We start from the raw sequence: 6,640 nt of genomic DNA, 5'->3' as shown, positions 1-6,640 counted from the left end.
ACAATTATAATAACAACAATAATACTAATAGCAATTATAATACTAAAGATAATAATAATAATAATAATAATAGTAATAAAATGATGCAATAGTGCTAATAATGATGAATGATTAAATAGCAACAACAATAATAATAATAAAATAATAATAACAATACAGTAATAATAATAATAATAATAAACACTAAATTCGTTACCACACAAGAGCCACAGCATCTCAGGTTATACTCTACTTAACGATAATGTAAAGGAACGTGAAAATTACAGTGATTACAACAATGAAGTCATTAAAACACTTGTACTGTACTGCCCTGTAATTTACTGGAGGGGGAGGGTAAGTCTCTCTCTCTCTCTCTCTCTCTCTCTCTCTCTCTCTCTCTCTCTCTCTCTCTCTCTCACACACACACACACACACACCTGGTTGGCTAATGGGATTTTGTCCAGTGGATTAATTGCCTGGTGGGATTTTGTCCAGTGGATTAATTGCCTGGTGGGATTTTGTCCTGTGGATTAATTGCCTGGTGGGATTTTGTCCAGTGGATTAATTGCCTGGTGGGATTTTGCTTAAAAGGGAGTTGTGTGATGGGTTTTTCTACACCGGGGTTTTGTTCATCTATGCGGAAGCCTTACGACATACACATAATAACTACGGAAGCCTTATGTGATTGTTGAAGCCTCTGGGATGTGGGAGATTATGATAGTGATTTATTTTTCGGGTTTTTAGTCCTATTTTTAGAAGCTTATGTTATTGTTTTTATTATTATTAGTTTTGTTATTGTTGTAGTTATTAGTGTTATTATTATTGTTTTTCCTAGTAGTAGTAGTAGTAAGTAATTAGCTGGTCAGGGGGTACGCCAGGTATTAGTTTGGTCAGGGGCCGGCCAGGTGTTATTTCAGTGAGGGAGCGGGTCAGGGGGACGGGATACACCTGGTGAGGGAGCCTTGATGTAAACACCGCCAATACGTGGATGTGTTTTTCTCGGAATCAGATATTTTGTCTTGGGAGGATCTAGATCACGTTATCGTATTAAAACTCTAACCTAACCTAAACTAACCGTAATCAAACTCTAATCTAACTCTACTCTACCTCTAATCTAACTCTAATCTAACTCTACTCTACCTCTAATCTAACTCTAATCTAACCTTAATCAAGCTCCAATCTAACCTAACCTGAACTAACCTATCCTTAATCAAACTCTAATCTAACTCCAATCTAACCTAACCTGAACTAGCCTACCTTTAATCTAACTAATCTAACCTAATCAAACTCTAATCTAATCTAACCTAATCTAACCTACCCTAACCGTAATCAAACTCCAATCTAACATAACCTAGGGGTTGTGTAGCCAGACGAAGGGAGGTGGGAGGGAGATGGGGGTTGGGGGAGGCAGTATACATCACCCCTCCTCCCCTTTCCTCACGCAACCCTCTCTCCCCTCCTTCCTCCTTCTCCCCGCTCCTTCTCCCTTTCCTCTTCCACCTCCCTTTCCCCTTCCACCTCCTCACCTTCCGTCTTGGCTATAAAAACATGACAAAATGGACCCAGTCTGAGATTCATTGTACAAGCCCTGGCAAGTAAAGCGTCGCCCGGTATCGCCAGCTGGGCACACTGACTATTAGACCGGCCTAGTTGAAACACACACATGCTGTCAACTAGCCACCACTAGCAAATATTCCATCCATCATTGTGTATTGGCTGTAAATGTCTACTTAACTAAAGTCTATGAAAAGTTAACGGAATATATGAGAAAGAGAGAGTAGTCCGTTATGAAACCTCTATTTAACGGACTATATATAAGAGGTTAGTTCGCTATATGGAGGTTTCACTGTAAGTTTTGAACATCTTGACTGAGCTACAGTAACCCTTTGTTGACTCACCTGTCCTGCACTGTCTGTATGTATGTTGAACGAATATAAACTTATACGACAATTAATACTGAATAAAATAATAACATATAATCAACTGAACTTAACTATTATAATATTACCCCCAGTTTATTATTAATTCTTCTCAGGTGTAAACAAATTAGACTTACCTGGGACAATATCATACCTTCAGTAGAGAGCGAACTGTTTCAATTCAATTCTATGGACAGTCAATTGGTCATATCTTGGGTAGTGTTCGAGTCTTAGTACCAGAATACCTTGACGGAGTGACTCAACCACCTGGAATTAAATCACAGGTATTTGGAAGTCACTGGGGAATATATATATATATATATATATATATATATATATATATATATATATATATATATATATATATATATATATATATATATATATATATATATATATATATATACAGGTGTAGCTAGTGTCGACCCGCAGTGTGTGTGATTGATGAGGGGGTGGCACCCTAGGCTCTCTCTCTCCCGCATGGTGTTGGTGTCAGTGTGTGGGTGGGTGTTGGTTGGTGATTTATCTCTCGCGTCTCTTACCTGCCGTGTTGCAGTGTTTAATTAGCCTGCGACACACAGTTGATACAGGTTGACACAGTACCTGGGTGATGGCGGTTGTGGGTAGTGGTGGTAGTATTGGTAGGCGGTAGTGGCTGGGGGTGGTAGTATTGGTAGATGGTGGTAGTGGTGGTAGATGGTGGTAGTGGTAGTAGCTGGTGGTGGTGGTAGTAGCTGGTGGTGGTGGTGGTAGTAAAGTCATTGTTTTCTATTATTATTTTGTACTCTAATAGATGGGCTTCTGTGTGGCTTCACTTATAAGGATCAGTGTGTGTGTGTGTGTGTGTGTGTGTGCGCAACATTATAGATTGACAAGTTGCCAGGATTGGTATTAACCACAGAAGTAGTGGTTCATCCACCTACCCTCCTCACCACCACACCCACCCTCACCACCACCCATTCCCTCACCACCACCACCCTTCCCTCTACCACCCACCCCCATTCCCTCACCACCACCACCCCCATTCCCCTCACCACCATTCCCCTGCCACCATTCCCCTCACCACCACCACCCATTCCCCCACACCACCCCCATTCCCCTCACCACCACCCCCATTCCCCTCACCACCACCATTCCCATTCCCCTCACCACCACCACCCCCATTCCCTCACCACACACCCGTTCCCCTCCGCCACCACCACCACCACCCATTCCCCTCACCACCACCCATTTCCCTCACCACCACCACCATTCCCCTCCCACCACCACCCCATTCCCTCACCACCACCACCCCCATTCCTCACCCACCACCACCCCCATTCCCCTCACCACCACCACCCATTCCCCTCACCACCACCACTACACCAGGTGACGGCATGCCACTGTCTTTTGTCTTACCTGCAATCAACGGACACCTGACACCTCACCACCTGGACGCCTCCCTCCCCTCACACAAGCGTCCCATCACCACCTTTACCCCCAGGAGACACAAGGGCCGTTGTTACCTGTAGCGGCCGCGTCAGGGATACGAACCTGTGTCTTGAAGGCTTTTAAGAAGATAGTTTCGATTGGACCATTATTCTTCAGGGGGTTTGTTTTAATTTGTTTCTTAACGTTAATATATTGTTGATGGACGCTGGTGAATGGTGTGGTTAGGTTAGGTTAGTTAGTTTAAAAGCTCAGTCACTGTAATTCAGTCTTTCTCTTGTTGTTTCTTTTTCTCTTCTCTTTCTCTTCTCTTTTATGAGCTTTGAGTGTGTGTGTGTGTGTGTGTGTGTGAAGGCAATATTTTACCATTTCCATTTACAGTGAAGAAATAAGTCTAGGCACTGTTGTAGGTAATGATACTCGTCAAAAAATTTCAAAGTTTATCGTAATTTTTTTTTCCACTTTATAATCGGCTATCAGCGTGTCCAGTTAGCTATCGGAGTTTCTAATCAGGTATTGTAATTTCCAGTCGTATATCGGATCTTTCAATCAGCTATCGAATATCAGCTCCCCCACAGACCGATATCGGGGTGTATGGATTCCAACTCGATTCAGTATACCAACAACAGGAGGAGAGGGAAAAAATTCACTGCCTGCCTTGAGAGTCTGTGAACCTCAGTCGCTGCACGTAATGGAACCAGTTTGTGGAGGTGCAGGGAAAAAATTGCATTAAAGGAGACCTGGTGATGTTTTCCTGCTCGTGTGTTAAGGGTGATTTTGGCGCTGCGGCGAACCTCTGTTTTTTTTTTCGTCAGTGTGGTTTAGGATTTCTTAGTTTTCGGTTTTTTTTTCCGAAGAGGTTTACAGCGTCTTTTGTAATTTTTTGCTTGTTTTTGTTTTAAAGAGGCTTAGATGTTTGTTTTAGAAAGGGAAAGGGAAAAAGTTTAGTGTTACTGCAAACGTTCTTTTGTCATTATTTATGTTTTTTTATTTATTCGCTGAGGTTTAGATCGTCTATTATTTTGATGACGTTTACACATTAGCTTTAGAAATAGCTTTATTACTGTACAGGGCTTAAATGAGAGTATTACGTAGTTGTTTGGTTATTTATAAGGATTCTGACCTCATCATTGTCTTAAAAGAGGATACGGTTCAGAATTGAGTATTATTTATAAATTACAAGTGTATCTCCATTCTTTGGGGGCCGTCACTCCCAAGCTTCACCTGGCCTTCACTTGTCACCTGTCTCACTCCTATCATCACCTGTCACCTGCCTGCCACCACCTTCTTCCGGGTTTTCCTCCCCACCACCACTGAACACCATTATCACCAACCACCACCCACTACACCACTTACCACCTACTACCACCACACACTGATCTTCAAGAGATAGGTCAATGGGTGCGTCAGGTGCCAAACTTAGCTGTGTTGCACTCGTGGCCTGTGTGGTTCATTCACTCACTCACCCATTCCTCACCATCACCACTGTCACCATCCCTTCACCACTCACCAAACCAAGGTCTCAGTATTCCCTCACCACTATCACCACCACTATTGTCACCACAACTATCACCACCACAAACACCACCAACAAGTTATCATCAATCCCTTACCAGTTCAAAACACACACACACACACACACACACTGTACCTTACTCTGTGTGTTAAGGGTGTTTACGTCGTCTTCCCTACACGCTAGTGTTTTGTTTTCTCTTCCCGCACGTTGGCCTTCACATAATCTCTACTGGAATTATTTCTCACTTGGGGAATTTGCTCGGCACTGTAAACAATTTGTCCAACATTTGGGTCAAAGGTCACTAGATGAAGGTCAGCTTATGTAACATGACCCCGGGCTGTTTGGGTCTCAGGAGCGCAACAGGACTCTTGCTTTGTGTGACCTCGCGTCCCCCCCCCTCTCTGACCTCCCGCCCCCTTCTGCTCTCTCTCTCTCTCTAGTCGTAGACGTCAGCTTTTCCCTCTGTTGACACTTGGTATAAGGCGGCTTAGTAAACCTCTATGGTGAGTGGGAGAAGGAAGGTAGGGAGTGGAGAGGGGGGTAAGGGAGAGGGATGGAATGAAGAGGGAGTAAGGGGAGGTAGATAGAGAAGGAGGAGGAGGGAAGTAAGGAGTAGGTTGAGGAGAGGGAGGGAGGGAGGTAGGAAAGAGAGAAGGAGGAGGGGATGAAGTGAAGAGAGGGAGGAGATAGGTAGAGGTAAGGGGGAAAGGATAAGAGGAAGGTGGGAGAGAGAGGGGAGAGAAAAATAATTGAAGAGGAGTTGGAGTATATTGAAAGGTAAAGGAAGAGAAGAATAGGATGAAAGAGGGGATAAAGGTGAGAAGAGGAAGAAGGTGGAGTAATGAGGGAAGAAGAGAAGATGAGAGACAGTGAAAGATTAAGAGAAAGGGGAGCTCGAGAATGACAAGGAGAAAATTGGAAAGAAGAGAGATTGATTTGAATAGAGAGAGAGAGAGAGAGAGAGAGAGATTTGTCAGAATTTTGTTTTCCTAAAATCTTAGATACAATAATAATAATACGATTTAATTTATAATAGTAATAAACAAAGATTGTCTCTCGTATTCTCTTATATAATTATTTTAGACACAGTTAAAAGAAAGAACACCCACACACGGGGTCGTGGAGTGGGGTGGGGGTGGCGGAGAATCATATAACACAAGAGTTAAACATTCGAGCTACAAATTTGTGGATCACGTGAAGATTAGCCACCCCGAGTTTATGTCACCTGAAAAAGAAACACCCAACCCACTAGGTACTGTGTTAAAGGTGTTTAATCATCAGGTGAAATAAACATAAATCTACAGGTAATACGAGTCAGACCAGCCAGATCGTTGTCAGGTGAGTAACTCTGTAAGGTGATCATCCTGGAAACCTCGCCAGCCAGACACTAAGGGGAAAATAATATAGAGAACCCTGGGAAACACCTTTATTTATATAGATGATTAAGGAAAACGATAGACAAAGAGTGAGTGAGTGTGGGTAGATAGATAGACAGGTGTGAAGGTTGGGTACAAGAGGATGACTCATAGACAGACAGACAGACAGACAGACAGAGAAAAGTTGGACTAACCTGACACACGTCCAGTTGAGCTATCCACTTAAAAATGAACCCATGTAAAGAAATGGGTCACCTGAAGATTAGGAACCCCACTTCATTTTACTTTATTAAACACCCAAATGCTATCTGGGGGAAGGGTTAGGTTAGTTTAAATGTTAGGTTGAGGTTAGATTAGGTTAGTGGTTTGGATGTTGATCTGCAGATGAAATAAATCTTGGGTTCACTCAGGTTATTATTAGT

The sequence above is a fragment of the Homarus americanus genome, unplaced genomic scaffold, assembly GCF_018991925.1.
Source record: "Homarus americanus isolate GMGI-L3 unplaced genomic scaffold, GMGI_Hamer_2.0 scaffold7626, whole genome shotgun sequence".
NCBI lineage: Eukaryota > Metazoa > Arthropoda > Malacostraca > Decapoda > Nephropidae > Homarus > Homarus americanus.
Note: the sequence above shows the minus strand (reverse complement) of the source record.